This window comes from Lactuca virosa, chromosome 9 (genome assembly GCF_052849685.1).
Source record: "Lactuca virosa cultivar CGN04683 chromosome 9, Lactuca_virosa_CGN04683_v6, whole genome shotgun sequence".
Taxonomy (NCBI): Eukaryota; Viridiplantae; Streptophyta; class Magnoliopsida; order Asterales; family Asteraceae; genus Lactuca; species Lactuca virosa.
Genome location: NC_136434.1, coordinates 228,389,295 through 228,406,391, shown reverse-complemented (window position 1 = coordinate 228,406,391; position 17,097 = coordinate 228,389,295).

Genomic DNA, 17,097 nt, shown 5'->3' with positions numbered 1-17,097 from the left:
GTAGTGGCCCAAATTCAAGAACTAAAAGTCAAATTCCAAATTTCAAAGTGACTTAATTTTACTCCTCCTCACTACATATCTCATTTGTTTCCTAACTCTAACTCTTTTCATTTTGATTTCTAAACTTACTACTACCTCCGTCCCATATTTATTGTCCAATTTTGACTTTTGAAGTCTTTATTCTTCAAATTTGATCTCAAATATTTTTGTTTTTGATATATAACACTTAATGCAAAATATATGAATGGATTGTGTTTTAACTGTCTTTTCATTGTTATAAGTTTTATCAAGTAATTTATAACACAAATAAAAATATTTAAGGTCAAAGTAGAAAAATAAAAACTTCAGAAGTAAAAAATGAACAATAAATATGGGACGGAGGGAGTATAATTTTTTTTCCGTTTTACCTCCCAACTCTAGCATTTCACCTTTTCATTTTTTTTCCTCCATGACTCTTACTTTTCAACCTTTAAAATGTTTAAACCCGACATGACACAACATATTTATAAAGTTTAAACCTTAACCCGAAACCCGACACGAAATCGACACGAAAATAAACGGGTTGACACGACACGACACGATAATTAAACGGGTCGGGTTAGGGTCAAGCACTCTCAACCCGTTTAATGTCTTGACACGGCACGAACCCGACACGACACGACACGTTTTCGGGGTGCCGGGTCTACGAAGGTACTGATTCAATCTCACCGCCTCTCTTATCAGATATCTTCCGTTTTCGACTCCACTCCCCACCTACACTCTTCGTCTTCTCTCATATGCATCACCACCTACCACCACTTCAATTTCCATTCATCTACATGTACATCTCCACTTATTCCGATTCTTCAACCTTCGAACTTTTTCGGTCGACATTTCTCAATTTCTTCATCTCCTTTTCTCGGTCGATCTACATTCACACCGCCACCACCATAAATTCCATCGTCGCCCCGACTCCTTCAAACTCTGTTTCAAAATGAGTGCTTCAACATTCAAAGCCAGCCTCGGTATCGGACTTTATCGGCTAGCCACCGGTTCTGATTACCCCGACTTTTCTCAACGGTTTGAAGTTTTAGAATCTGTAGCGAACTAATCACCGACTCATTCAAAAACCCTAGCAGGTTTGCCCAATTGTTCTGGAGTTGCTTCCAATCAGACACCATCGACACCATCATCCGTCTGTAAGCCCTAAAATTCATGGCTTTTGAAATCCTAAACGAACACCACTCAAGGTCTCTTTATAAGTCGTCTGATTGTGTCTTTGTGTTTTACTGTATGCGCTTGTGTTTTTAACTAGGTGTTTATGTCTTCTTCTATATTCTCTATAGATTTCTTTCGCTTCCCTTCGATCATCTTCAGCATGTCGGTGGTTCAAAAAGAAGTGAAGATTTTTTCGGCGAACCCTCAATCTTCCATTTTGGATCCTGGAGCCCTAATTTGTGCATCAACAGACAACACGTTAAAGCTTTGGGACCTCAATAAACCAGCCAAATTTGTTTGTTCATCAACCACAACCAGCAGTTGCATGTTAACCTTTAAAGGTCATACTAATGAGAAGGTATGTTATTACATTTATTATATTCTCTTGATGATAATATTCTTCTTATTTTCTCATTCCTTATTGATTTTCTGTCTCAGAACTTCGTTGGTTTATCTGTTGCTGATGGATTCATTACATGTGGTTCAGAAACTAATGAGGTATTATGCCTATGCCCTATTTCTGTTTATCATTTTGAGAATTTGAAATTTTAATGGAATGGTGATTTCAATTAATTGTCACATGTTTGTAGGTGTTTTCTTATTATCGACCATTGCCTATACCTATCACTTCCCACAAGTTTTGGTCTATTGATCCTATTTCTGGAAAAGATACTGAAAACGAAAGCAATCAGTTTGTTTCAAGCGTCTGTTGGAGACAAAAATCAGACATGGTGGTTGCTTGTAACATACACGTTTTGAGACCGTGTTTTATATAAATAATATTATGAAATATTATGTGATATTGAGTATTGAGTTCTAACAGATAGTTTTTACTAGAAATAAGGTAAAACTATGTTTAGAATCACTCATAAACTATTGGAAGTCTTATGAGATTCCAATTAAAAGCTAAATAGTGAAATTTAGCGAAAATATAAATTTTGAAATAAGTAAAATTTTATTATTGAAAGTTGTAGATAATCTCATTAGAAACACGTAGGCGAAAACCTCGTCGAAATCCGAGTTATAACGAAGAAGTTATGACCAATCGAAGATCCGCGATAAAACCGGCACGGTGCCGAATGACGTAAAAATTGAGTTTTTGATAAACTACTTTTTAGCCTTAGTGATCTAAATGAAATTCGTAGTATTCGTTAAACCGATAAGTTTGATAAAAAGAACGTCAAAATCTGACTTCGTATGAGGAAGTTATGATTTTTACAAGTTTCAGCTTAGCAGTAGACAGCTAAAAACTCGAATTTTAGATCGAGTGATTTTTAGACGACACAACCTAAACGAGAATCGAAGGTCTCGTCATTAGTAGTACAACGGTAAAAAGTCTGACGAAAACGGACGTCGGATGAAAAAGTTATGAATTTTTAACGGATTTACCAGTCCCGGTCTGTTAAAAATAATAATATAAAAATAAAGTCAAAATTTTCCGACGAAGTCTAAATGAAAGTTGTAGAGCATAATGTTCTCTACGCGTGCATATAAAGAACGTCAAAAACGGAGTCCGTATGAGAAAGTTATGGATTTTACAAGATTAGGCACATTTTTCGAGAAATTTCGCATGAATAGTGATTGCCACGTCACCCTCGCTCGGAGTTGGCCACGTGTCCGAAGCTGCTGCGTGGCATGTCCGAGAAGCGACGCGTGTCGCACAGGTGTCTGAAGGGCCACGTGATCCTCGCATGTCACACGTAATCCGACCCTCGTGTTGGCTCCTGATTCGACCAAGGCTCCTGACCCGATCCGAAGCTGTAGACGCGTCACCTGACCAATCCGAGGCTCGCACCTGTCCGTCTGAGCCTCGCGCTACTGCCACCTATTCCGAGCCTCGCAGACAGCTGTTCTCTTCCCCTCGCTTCGGATCTGAGGCTCGCACCTATATAAGGGGTGCGAGACCTCTCGGGTAAATGTTAGAATTTTGCCCTTTTTCACCCCTTCGCCTATATTTCTTACATTCCGACTTCCCCCAAAGCCCCGGTACTTATTCCAAAGCCCGAAACACGCCCCGAGATTCCCGAGAAGCCAAAAAAATTTATCTTTTCGGTTTCGAAGCCCAACCCTCGCAGGGCCCGGTTTTCAAGAAAACTCCCGGTTTTCAACAAAGAAAGTTATATTTAAAGCCGAAGTACTGCCCAAATTACTATTTTGACCCCCGGTTATTTCACAGTGAGTTTAATATATAGGAACAATTGTATGTTATGTGTTATATGTGCTATGTGCTTTTCCATGTTATCATCTCGAGTTGTTGTTTCCGCTATTTTTATAGCAAGGTTGTACCTCTGACTTGAAGTGTATGACATAAGCATCACTTGGGTATTGGTATGAACCGTTGACCATGAAGTGTATGACATAGGCATCACTTTGGCTTCGGTATTATGCTAAGATAAGGCTGAAAGCCTAAATATTCTAGCAAAATGATATTCCTGAGCATTTTCTGTGCCATTTGTGCTGAAACTTTATTGATTTTATATCAAGTATGAAATTGTTATGTCTCATTGATTGATATGGAAAGCTTTTCGCATTATGCCCTTGTTGTTCCTTGTTCTTCTTTGATTCTGGCATATTGAAGTATATATATGGCATAACGTTATATTGTATCTATTATTGAACTCATTAAGCGTCACCGCTTACCCCTCTCAATGTTTAACTAATTTGCAGGAGATAAGCTTCCAGTATAGTTATGTATTGATAGAAGATATTCGAATAGTTTGAAACTATTGTATTTTGCGCTCCCATATGTATAAAACTATAGAATCCTGGGGAGTTATGTAATATATAACACTTGAAATAGTTGGTTTGTATCCAGTAGTTTGTAACCGCTTTATCAATATAAAATATTGTTTTATGAATATGCATGTAGCATGTTTCGGAGTAGCAATTGTTATATATGAAAGTGTGGGTCCTTTCATTGTTGCCTCAAACTATTGCAGTGTTCTTTTTCAGATTAGGTTTTGAAAAAAATTACTCCTTTTAATTTTGAATAAATGGCTTTAAATGGGAAACTCTGGTGTTGGGAAAAGTTGCATTGTTCTTTGCTTTCTTCGTGGTCAGTTTGATCCAACATATAAGATTTCATATTAAAGTTTTCATATAGGTTTTCCATTTAAATATTTGATTTGATATATTTTTATCATGCTATTCACTTGAATTTACCACTTTACTATTTATCTGATAAGGTGACATTTCTACATTTGGGGATGTATGTGTGTATTTACATGTATAGGTGTGTGAATCAGTCTGTATATATGGATTACTGAACAATCAATCTAAATTTGTTTCATTAAATTTTGATTGTTCGGGTTGAAGGATAACTTTTTTGTTTATTTGGCTTACCTGGTAGGACATGTACCATGTAAGGATGAATTTGATATATGGTTAATTGTACTTTATGATAAACTAAACTCATGTTCACATGGTATAACTTTTGGAACCATGCAGATCATTAGTACATGGCAAAAAAAGAAAAAACCAGTCCTATCCAATCTAATGATTTTTTAGTACATGGCAAAAAAAAATCAGTCCTATCCAATCTAATGATTTTAAAAAAGGATTCGCATGGGTCCTTTTCCTAGTTAAAATTATTTAACCTGTATTTATCGACTTACAATAAAGATTTCTTTAGAGTCAGAATGGGTTGTACCCCACTTCTCCCTGTTTTTTTTTGTTATAAGTAGTCCATACCTATTAAATTTTATATGTATTAGGCCTAAAGAGATAAAATTTGGGCTCCCCCCACCCCTTTAATTTGTATTTATCGACTTACAATAAATATTCAGTGGTTGAGCTTCTTTAGGGTCAGAATGGGTTGTGCCCCCCTTCTCCCTGTTTTTTTGGTTATAAGTAGTCCATACCTATTAGATTTTATATGTATTAGGCCTAAAAAGATAAAATTTTATACATATAAGTTAATATATTTGTTTTTTTGGTTATAAGTAGTCCATACCTATTAGATTTTATATGTATTAGGCCTAAAAAGATAAAATTTTATACATATAAGTTAATATATTATGGTTGCTAAATTTAAATTATTTAACTTGTATTTATCGACCTACAATAAAGATTCAGGGGTTGAGCTTCTTTAGGGTCAGAATGGGTTGTGCCCCTTTTCTCCCTGTTTTTTTGGTTATAAGTAGTCCATACTTATTAAATTTTATACGTATTAGGCTTAAAAAGATAAAATTTGGGCTCCCCCTCTCCTTCGTTCTCTAATTTTTATACATATTATACTTTCGCCCCCACAAATCAAAAGTTCAAGCTCCGCTACTGATTATCTTTAGTATATCATTTGTTAATTGTTATTGTAAAATTTTATTGACTTGGCTAACAAAGAGACATAGAAAATAAAAATAAAACATAAAATATAAAAATAAAAAAAATGAAACTGAAACAACGTGAGAGTTTGGGTTTTCTAAATTAAAAACGAATTTTCAAATTAGATTCATTTTTTGTAAACAACTTAGAGCATTAGGTATGGGTTACGTTATAACACCAAATTCATATGCCACCTCAAACATAACACCACCATAACATCAAGGGGGAAATGGTGTTCCTCATGTTATAACATGTTAAGAGCTAGAGAGAGAAAGAAAGAAAAATATTTGATTGGTTGATAAAGGCAACAACATATTAAACTTCCCGTTCCATCTTGTCTTCGTCACAACGAGAGATGCTGTAACACCCGTTTATTTATTTAGTTAAATAAACAAATTAATGAAGGAATAGTAGCCCTAAAATTAATAATTATATAGCAATGTGTGATTTCGAGGAGTTAACTGTCATAATTTAGAAGTTGAGGGTTAAAAGTGTAAGTTCCGAATTGGTTTTGTAAATAATTAGGAAGGCAGGGACTACTTGGTAAATTATTGGGACTTAATCTGAAAGAATTTTGAAGACTAAGGGCTATTTGGGTAATTTCGGATTTAATTTGAAAAGAAAAGAGGTGGAAGAGTTGAATATATCATAATTGAGATTTTGGGGGTTAAAAAGGTAATATCTGGAGTAGTTTTGCAAAAGATTCTCAAGGCAAGGGTTGAATGGTAACTTAGAGACTGATTTTGAAAAGATTATTGATGTGAGGGGCTGGAAGTGTCAAAATCTTATGTAGTTGTATGGGACACGGGTTAGAACCCGTCACCCTAATTCGCAGCCTCCATATATATGAATTATTCCAAACCCTAACCCTAAGAAGATTCAGCCGCCACCACCACCTTATACATCCCTCCAGCCGCCACCATTCACCTCTTCAATCTCCGGCGCCGCTGCTACCTCCGACCACCAATGTCGGGAACAAGAACCGGTGGCGTGAACCACCGAGCCGATGCTGTAGTCGCTGCTGCTTCCTTGCGTAGTCGTCGATGAAGCCGGAACCGACGCCATCAGCCGCCGTTTGCATTGTCGAGCTCGACTGTTACCGTTTCTGCCGCTGCACCGCTTCAGTGAAAAAGACGAAGTCAACGCCCATCGCCAGCTTCTGTCCAAGTAGACGTCGTGGTGAGCCACCTTTCTCGGTTGGAAGCGAGACGATCTTCTATCGTCGACGGCCGTCACGCGTAGCTGGAGAAGAACCGCCGTGACCGGTCGAGTTTGATGTTGTTGGGTTCGTCATTTCTGTCGCCGGCATGCGACTGTTCCACTGTAAAGTCGCTGCCGCCGCCGCCTAGCACCACAAGATTCCGATGGGTGTGTGTTTCTTTTCGTGTTCAGCTCAAGAGTTGCGTATTTTGGTGTTGCTGAACAAGGGAGGGTGCGCTTTTTTGACCGGTAACCACCATGGCAGCCAACCATGGTGGCTGCCGCCATACGCCACCGCCGGCCACCACAAGGTGGTTGTGTGTGTGATTAGTTTGTTTAGTGTGTTTATTTTGGGATTAGAGTTTGTAAAATGTAATCATAAAATGGAATAATGGAAAGAAATTGAAAACCACCACCTTAGGGTGGTGGCTGCCGCCACCGGCCGCCGTGTCGGGTGGCGGTATGCTTGCCTCGTTGATTTCGATTCGTTTAGGATGCTTGAAACCCTAATGGGCCTTGTAAGCTCTAATGGACCCTAATTGACCCAAATAAAACCCTAATGGACTTAATGATATTCTAGTGGGCCTAATAGGCCCAATAAAGCCCTAATTGACCTACAAGTCCAACAAATTGATAAATAGGCTAGTATTTGGGTTGGAAACCCTAATTAGAGTTTGGAAAACCCTGATGCAATGAAACCCTAATTTGGGGAATTAACCGGGACACGCGGGAATTATTTAATGACGTGAGATATCAAATAGTTATCATTAGCAAGGATTAATCTAAGCGATATTGGACTTCGTGGATTAAGTCCTTAGAGGATTAAGTCCTTAATGTGTTAAGTAGGAAACTTAACCCTAATCGTCATTTTATGTGAAACCCTAATTTCACTTGGGTTTATTGTTGGGCCTTTCTATTGGGCCTTGATGATTGAGTTATTAGTGGGTCATCCAAGATCAAGCAAATGGACTATATTAATTAATGTGCTTTGAGGTAAGGCCCATGTGAGGAGTTGGGCCCAATTTGGAAAATTGGGCCATAGATGGGCCATAGTTTGGGCCTTTATGATTATGTGATATTGGGCCATTAGAATGTTGGACTGGACTAAATGGTTGGGCCTTATGGTAAGACCTTGTAAGGGTTTGGGCCCAATTTGGAAAATTGGGCCATATGATGGGTTTTGAATCATAGTTGACTTTTGGGCCTATGGATTGGGCCTTGGGCTTGAATAAGCCAAGCTAGGGTAATGTAGTAATTATCCAAAGAATGTACTTATGGTTATGTAGTGGGACCCAATTATTAATTGGGTGTTATTTTGGTGTTGACAGTTCGGGAATCTGTCATCCAACAGCTGGGGTTGAGTCTGCGGGACTTCAGCAGAGTGGGATTGTGTCTACGGGACTTCAGCAGTGTGATGTGAGTTACCTTCCAGTAGCGGTGGGTCTACGGCCACAATGCCGGCCCACCAGTAGGAGTTGTATGTTAGATGATTGTCTTTGTGATATCATCTAGTTTTGCTACTACCTGATATGTTATATGCTGGCATGATATGTTATATGTGATAGTAGTAGAGTTCGGTTGTTAGGACCGAAGGGTAGGTTAGACACCCCAGATATGTCTGACAGTATGTGATGATATGTTTATATGCTGGCATGATATGTTATATGTGATAGTGGTAGTAGGAGGGGAATAGTCCCCAAGTTCGGTTGTTAGGACCGAAGGGTAGTTCGGACACTCCAGATATGTCTGATAGTATGTTTATGTTATGATGGATGTGATAGTAGTAGTAGGGGGTGGAATAGTCCCCGAGGTTCGGTTGTTAGGACCGATGGGTAGGTCAGCACCCCAGAACGGCTTGACACGGGTAGGTCGGCACCCCAGAATGGCTTGACACGGGTAGGTCGGCACCCCAGAATGGCCGTACCGGGTAGGTCGGGAACCCCAAAATTGTCCGACAGTATGTATGCTATGTAATTGTATGGTATGTGGTATGATGGGGGAACTCACTAAGCTTCGTGCTTACGGTTTACAGTTTTGGTTTCAGGTACTCGTTTTCAAAGGAAAGGAGTCGGCTTGATCGCAGCGCATCACATTATGTTTTCCGCACATGAGATCTTTGGGATTACACTCTTATATGGTTTTATGATAATATGTTTTGATTACTGACGCTTTGGCTTGACACGAAATATTATTATGAATGTTTTTATACTGATGGTTTTATGTAATAACTTATTTAAAAAAAAATGAAATTTTTGGCCTTGAATTTTGGGATGTTACAAGTTGGTATCAGAGCCTGGTTTGAGGGATTCAGACATACTCTCGGGTGTGCCTGAACTCAAACTAAGGGCTTGGAATGAAAATTTTCAAAAGCAAAAACCATTTTATAAAAAGGAGTTTGAAAAGAATCTGAAAAGAGAAAAGAACTTTGAGAAGAACAAAGTGTGTGATGCGTGCAATCAGCCGAGCTCAAGTAAGCTTTCCCCAAGATACCCATACATGTTATGTTATGATATGATATGATATGGTTATGAGAATTACATGCTAGATTAGGGCTAAGGATCTAGGAGGATGCCTTATATGCCTATTGTATGTGCTTGTAGACTTGCATGCTAGTACTGATCAGTCAGTAATAGGATAGCCTATTTAGGTTATGCCTGATTGTATGAGCCTTTGAATTGCATGTACAGATTCCTGATTAGAGGATAGAATGATCTGATTGGAATATGATGGTTAGATTTTCCATTGTCTGAATGCTACTTGCTCTGTGCTTTGTGGGACTCTTAGTAATGTGAGCTAACTATTAAGTGAATATGCTAGGTCACATGGGACACAGGCCGGATAATCTTAGAGTGAGAGACTTGACCCTATTGCGCAGCTCTTGTCTGAGTCCAACCGTTCTAGGGATGGGTCTTTTACTCGAAGGATTATCTGATCTTTATTGCATGGGGCTATATTCATGAGGTAGCTAGTTGACATTACTAGGAATCCTTCAGTAGCTGAGGACTGGGTGAGTTCGGGAACCTAGGGAAGCCTAGGATATATTTCAGTGAGTTAGTAGTGAGGTTCAGTGAGACTTGGGTGTACCAGTTTGAGGAAGTGACTTGGAGGATTCAGGAGGATTGCTGAGGAAAGTATGGATAGGTGTGGAAGGTAGTATTGGGCCCGTACTACTGAAAGCACAGGATCCATACTCGAATCAGTGAGAGTCTTGGAGAATCTAAGAAGCTTCAGGGAAGAGTTTGTGACCCAGTTTGGGAACAGAGGATGTTCCAGTTGTTGCAGCTTAGCCATTGGCAAGCGAGATAGTGATCGTGACAGGGTGTCACACCCTGAAGGATAGGATTTCCAAGAGTTGCAGATGCGGGATCGATTTGGGAGCACCCTGGAAGGAGAGGTGCGTGCCAGGTGCGTATAGTAGAGGGTCCCGGGAAGAGACCCATGACTTCTGATCATCGGGTGAAAGGCCAGCAGGGCCCGAGTCAGTGCAGCGCGTACGAGAAAGTACACGAGGGAGTTTGTCACTCCAAGGGTTTAGGCTGCTACAGAGTAGCAGGATTGGTCATGTCAGCAGAAGGGGGTCAGTATTTCTCCAGATGTTGCGGGTATGTCATCTTCTATGATATTAGGTGGGTGTTTGGAATACGTACCGCTTTGGAATTGTGAGTGAGTTTGGATATGTCAGACCTCGGGTCGGTTTTTCTGCTAGTGTTTGGGTTACCAAGGATCATATATGCCATCCTGCATGCCGAAAGGTCCTTGATGAACCCAAAGAGGGACGCATCTTGCGGAGTGGGTTCCGCGCATACCGTTATCATTTCGGATCTTTGTCGGGATCTATGCAGGAGTATTATTTAGAGGATACTCGATCAGGGTTGGAGTGATTGTTCTCCAATGAAGTCAACGTTCATAGGTTCTATCATTGTTCAGGTATGGTCGGTAATTGTTTATGGATAAACTTTGGAGTTCAAGGCACTACCGTTGCTAGGACAGAACTGGTGACAGGAAGAAGGTAGTGTCAGTCGCGGGTGTTAGATGCATAAGTGGTTGGTCACTGGATGTTCAAGAGAATTGTATTTTCGCATGGGTTGTGTTCGGTTAGAGTTCAGTGGTACTACAAGATTGGGAGTGGGAACGAGGATTCGTCAGCTAGAGTGAAGATTAAGGTCTTCAATTGACAGCATGTTAGATCGATTGAGGTGTCAGACTGGATCAGATTTCAAGAGTACTCATCGAGATTTCCGAGGATGGGAGATCTCAAGGTTTAATCGGCGATTAAGCGCTAGCATTGGCAGGCACAGGATGTCATCAGTGGGATATTAGAAAGCGAGAAGGATTATGAATCCTTCAATTCTCATGTAATGTGAAGACTTAGTCCAATCTAAGTGGGGGAGAGACTTTTTATAAAGTTCTCCAACTGTGAGTTCTGGTTGCGCAAGGTGCAATCTCTTGGCCACCTTGTCAACCAGAAGGGTATTCTAGTTCTTTCGGCCAAGATAGAGGCCGTGATGCAGTGGGAGATTCCGAGGTCTCCATCTGAGATTCGGAATTCCCTGGGTCTAACGAGTTATTACCGGAGATTTATACGGGACTTCTCCGAGATTGCGGTTCTTTTGACCCGACTGACCAAGAAGTAGGTGGCCCTTCGCTGGGGGCCTGAGCAGCAGGCAGCCTCGAGACTCTCAGACATCGGTCGTGCGAGGCACCGATTCTCACCCTGCCAGAGGGTGTAGATGATTTCGTGGTTTACTGTGACGCTTTGATCATGGGCATGAGTGCGGTACTGATACAGTGGGGTCACGTGATAGTAGGTTTCGGGAACCAGGTTAGAGTTCCGGTTAGGACTCAAGTTCAGTTGAGGGTTAGGTCGAGTGCGTGTTCGACCCGGTTTGGAAAGTGTTTTAAGACTACGGGAGTAGCCGTAGCATTCACTAGCAGTCAGATAGTATGGAAAGTGTTGTAAGACTACGGGAGGTAGCTGTAGCATTCACTAGCGGTCATATAGTATGGAAAGTGTTGTAAGACTACGGGGGTAGCCGTAGCATTCACTAGCGGTCAGTTAGCACGGAAGGTGTTGTAAGTCTGTGGGTGTAGCCATAGCAATCACCAGGTTGCCAAATAGTGTTAGAGTGTTGTAAGTCTGCGGGTGTAGCCGTAGCATTCACAAGCAGCCATATAGTATTAGAGTGTTGTAAATCTGCGGGTGTAGCCGTAGCATTCACTAGCAGCTAGATAGTGATAGAGTGTTGTAAGTCTGCGGGTGTAGCCGTAGCATTCACTAGGTTGGTAGATGGCATGAACGTATTGTTAGAACGCGGGAGGAACAGTAGTACCCACCAGTTCGGGTGCAGCAGTGAGGATATGGAAATCCACATATTGGATTTCGGTATTACCCAGATGGATTAGATCTGGTTGAGCCAGTGATAAGACTGTAGGAACGCCACTACACTTATGAGATCAGGGAAGTAATGGACTGCTTAAGGGTGTTGGTGATGTAAGGCTACCATTGGTTAGGTAGCAATCACTTTTAGTCTTGGATTGGATGATGACAGGATGCGACGCATGGACCCGATCGGTTAGATCAGGAGGTTGTTAGAGCCACAGTGGCATGATAACTAGTCGCAACTAGTTTCAGAGAAGGATCACGTTCAGAAGTCGTGCGAGACGACTAAGTGGGAGTCCTTTGGCTCCACAGCCGGGCAGAAACCCGATATTTCAGATGATGGGCGAGCGAATTGAGACCCAGGGGGTCTCGATAGATTTTGGGAAGCAACTATGTAGCAACATACTGCTTCAGGCAGTTTAGTGTTCATACAGTTTTAGCATTTGGGCAGTGTTAGTATTTGCGTTTCAGGTTGCAAATACGGACGGAATAACAGATTGTTTGGGTTATGCTAAGTCAATCACAGCGATATTATCTCAGCGTTAGCCGAGTATAAGTGACCTGCAGAGATAATTAGGTATGTGATTTCCGTTTTATAGTGGGAACCGCGAGTAATCAGAAATTAAGTGGTCAGTTGTGGGATAAACAGACTGGACTCGTCGATGATGATTCAGTATGAGTGGTCTGTCAGGGAATCATGCCATCTCGAGATAGTAGATTCAGACGAAATAGATGTGATCCTGTTGCGAGGAATTCGTTCATATGAGGATATTAGGGCTTTGCGAAGATTTGGTCACAGCTACCCCAGGAAGGCTAGGGTGTGCCCAGAATGGTGACCATGTTACTAGAGTGGTTGGGCGAGTAAGGAATGGTAAGAAATGATTTTGAGGACGAAATCTAATTTAAGTGGGGAGAGTTGTAACACCCATTTATTTATTTAGTTAAATAAACAAATTAATGAAGGAATAGTAGCCATAAAATTAATAATTATATAGCAATGTGTGATTTCGAGGAGTTAACTGGCATACTTTAGAAGTTGAGGGTTAAAAGTGTAAGTTCCGAATTGGTTTTGTAAATAATTAGGAAGGCAGGGACTACTTGGTAAATTATTGGGACTTAATCTGAAAGAATTTTGAAGACTAAGGGCTATTTGGGTAATTTCGGATTTAATTTGAAAAGAAAAGAGGTGGAAGAGTTGAATATATCATAATTGAGATTTTGGGGGTTAAAAAGGTAATATCTGGAGTAGTTTTGCAAAAGATTCTCAAGGCAAGGGTTGAATGGTAACTTAGAGACTGATTTTGAAAAGATTATTGATGTGAGGGGCTGGAAGTGTCAAAATATTATGTAGTTGTATGGGACACGGGTTAGAACCCGTCACCCTAATTCGCAGCCTCCATATATATGAATTATTCCAAACCCTAACCCTAAGAAGATTCAGCCGCCACCACCACCTTATACCTCTCTCCAGCCGCCACCATTCACCTCTTCAATCTCCGGCGCCGCTGCTACCTCCGACCACCAATGTCGGGAACAAGAACCGGTGGCGTGAACCACCGAGCCGCTGCTGTAGTCGCTGCTGCTTCCTTGCGTAGTCGTCGATGAAGCCGGAACCGACGCCATCAGCCGCCGTTTGCATTGTCGAGCTCGACTGTTACCGTTTCTGCCGCTGCACCGCTTCAGTGAAAAAGACGAAGTCAGCGCCCATCGCCACCTTCTGTCCAAGTAGACGTCGTGGTGAGCCACCTTTCTCAGTTGGAAGCGAGACGATCTTCTATCGTCGACGGCCGTCACGCGTAGCTGGAGAAGAACCGTCGTGACCGGTCGAGTTTGATGTTGTTGGGTTCGTCATTTCTGTCGCCGGCATGCGGCTGTTCCACTGTAAAGTCGCTGCCGCCGCCGCCTAGCACCACAAGATTCCGATGGGTGTGTGTTTCTTTTCGTGTTCAGCTCAAGAGTTGCGTATTTTGGTGTTGCTGAACAAGGGAGGGTGCGTTTTTTTGACCGGTAACCACCATGGCAGCCAACCATGGTGGCTGCCGCCATGCGCCACCGCCGGCCACCACAAGGTGGTTGTGTGTGTGATTAGTTTGTTTAGTGTGTTTATTTTGGGATTAGAGTTTGTAAAATGTAATCATAAAATGGAATAATGGAAAGAAATTGAAAACCACCACCTTAGGGTGGTGGCTGCCGCCACCGGCCGCCGTGTCGGGTGGCGGTGTGCTTGCCTCGTTGATTTCGATTCGTTTAGGGTGCTTGAAACCCTAATGGGCCTTGTAAGCTCTAATGGACCCTAATTGACCCAAATAAAACCCTAATGGACTTAATGATATTCTAGTGGGCCTAATAGGCCCAATAAAGCCCTAATTGACCTACAAGTCCAACAAATTGATAAATAGGCTAGTATTTGGGTTGGAAACCCTAATTAGAGTTTGGAAAACCCTAATGCAATGAAACCCTAATTTGGGGAATTAATCGGGACACGTGGGAATTATTTAATAATGTGAGATATCAAATAATTATCATTAGCAAGGATTAATCTAAGCGATATTGGACTTCATGGATTAAGTCCTTAGAGGATTAAGTCCTTAATGTGTTAAGTAGGAAACTTAACCCTAATCGTCATTTTATGTGAAACCCTAATTTCACTTGGGTTTATTGTTGGGCCTTTCTATTGGGCCTTGATGATTGAGTTATTAGTGGGTCATCCAAGATCAAGCAAATGGACTATATTAATTAATGTGCTTTGAGGTAAGGCCCATGTGAGGAGTTGGGCCCAATTTGGAAAATTGGGCCATAGATGGGCCATAGTTTGGGCCTTTATGATTATGTGATATTGGGCCATTAGAATGTTGGACTGGACTAAATGGTTGGGCCTTATGGTAAGACCTTGTAAGGGTTTGGGCCCAATTTGGAAAATTGGGCCATATAATGGGTTTTGAATCATAGTTGACTTTTGGGCCTATGGATTGGGCCTTGGGCTTGAATAAGCCAAGCTAGGGTATTGTAGTAATTACCCAAAGAATGTACTTATGGTTATGTAGTGGGACCCAACTATTAATTGGGTGTTATTTTGGTGTTGACAGTTCGGGAATCTGTCATCCAACAGCTGGGGTTGAGTCTGCGGGACTTCAGCAGAGTGGGATTGTGTCTACGGGACTTCAGCAGTGTGAGGTGAGTTACCTTCCAGTAGCGGTGGGTCTACGGCCACAATGCCGGCCCACCAGTAGGAGTTGTATGTTAGATGATTGTCTTTGTGATATCATCTAGTTTTGCTACTACCTGATATGTTATATGTTGGCATGATATGTTATATGTGATAGTAGTAGAGTTCGGTTGTTAGGACCGAAGGGTAGGTTAGACACCCCAGATATGTCTGACAGTATGTGATGATATGTTTATATGCTGGCATGATATGTTATATGTGATAGTGGTAGTAGGAGGGGAATAGTCCCCAAGTTCGGTTGTTAGGACCGAAGGGTAGTTCGGACACCCCAGATATGTCTGATAGTATGTTTATGTTATGATGGATGTGATAGTAGTAGTAGGGGTGGAATAGTCCCCGAGGTTCGGTTGTTAGGACCGATGGGTAGGTCAGCACCCCAGAACGGCTTGACACAGGTAGGTCGGCACCCCAGAATGGCTTGACACGGGTAGGTCGGCACCCCAGAATGGCCGTACCGGGTAGGTCGGGCACCCCAAAATTGCCCGGCAGTATGTATGCTATGTAATTGTATGGTATGTGGTATGATGGGGGAACTCACTAAGCTTCGTGCTTACGGTTTACAGTTTTGGTTTCAGGTACTCGTTTTCAAAGGAAAGGAGTCGGCTTGACACTCTGATATGTTTTCCGCACATGAGATCTTTGGGATTACACTCTGATATGGTTTTATGATAATATGTTTTGATTACTGACGCTTTGGCTTGACGCGAAATATTATTATGAATGTTTTTATACTGATGGTTTTATGTAATAACTTATTTAAAAAAAAATGAAATTTTTGGCCTTGAAGTTTGGGATGTTACAGATGCCATAACACCCTCTTAACAAGAAGAGGGGGGGGGGGTGTTCATCTTGTTATGACTAGGTTATGTGGGGTGCCACATCATCAATAATACCACTTCTCGTTGCCCATACCGTATGCTCTTAGCAAACATTGTTAGCCTAACGAATTAAAAACTAAAGATACATTTTGATATTTATAAAGAAGATTTACTTTTATTTGTTAACCACCTCATGAGATATATATATATATATATATATATATATATATATATATATAGGTTTGGTATAAATGTAAAAATTATAAAGATGTCTATTTATTAATTATGAGGGTGTCCATGTTAGGAAAATATAACATAGAAACTGTTCGAAAGAAAAAAAAACAAAAAATGTTTGATGAGGTATGTATTTAACACGATGTCTTTAAAACAAATTCTTCATATATAGCCCTAGAATGATTGATTTGGCCTTATTTCCTGTTCCTCGTTTGGTTGTGGTCCTATGGAAGAATCTTTTATTCGACGGACTATTTGATCCGGTATTGTGTATAATTTGCATGCGTAAGGCAACTGACAGCAAGAGTGGAAGTTCCTACCATGATTTGTAGTATATGAGTTGTATGTTCTTAGTTATTCTATGGATTGGAGTGCTACTGCACAAATGCTGCTTGTTTTGTGCTTTGTGGAACTCTTAAGTGATGTGAGTTAGCTACTAAGTGAATAAGTCAAGTCACATGTGACGAGGGTTGGATAATCTCAGAGTGGCGGATTTGACCTTATTGCACAACTCTCCTTTCAGTCTAACTGTTGTAGGGACGAGTCTTTTACTCGAAGGATTATCTAAGCTTTGTTGCATATGATTATATTCATGAGGTGGGTAACTGACATTATGGGGAGTTCTTCAGCAGCTGGTGGCAGGGTGAGGTCGGAAACCTAGGAAAGCCTAGAAAGTGCTTAAGTGGGTTTAGTTGTGTTGTTTAACGAGCATTTGGAGTATC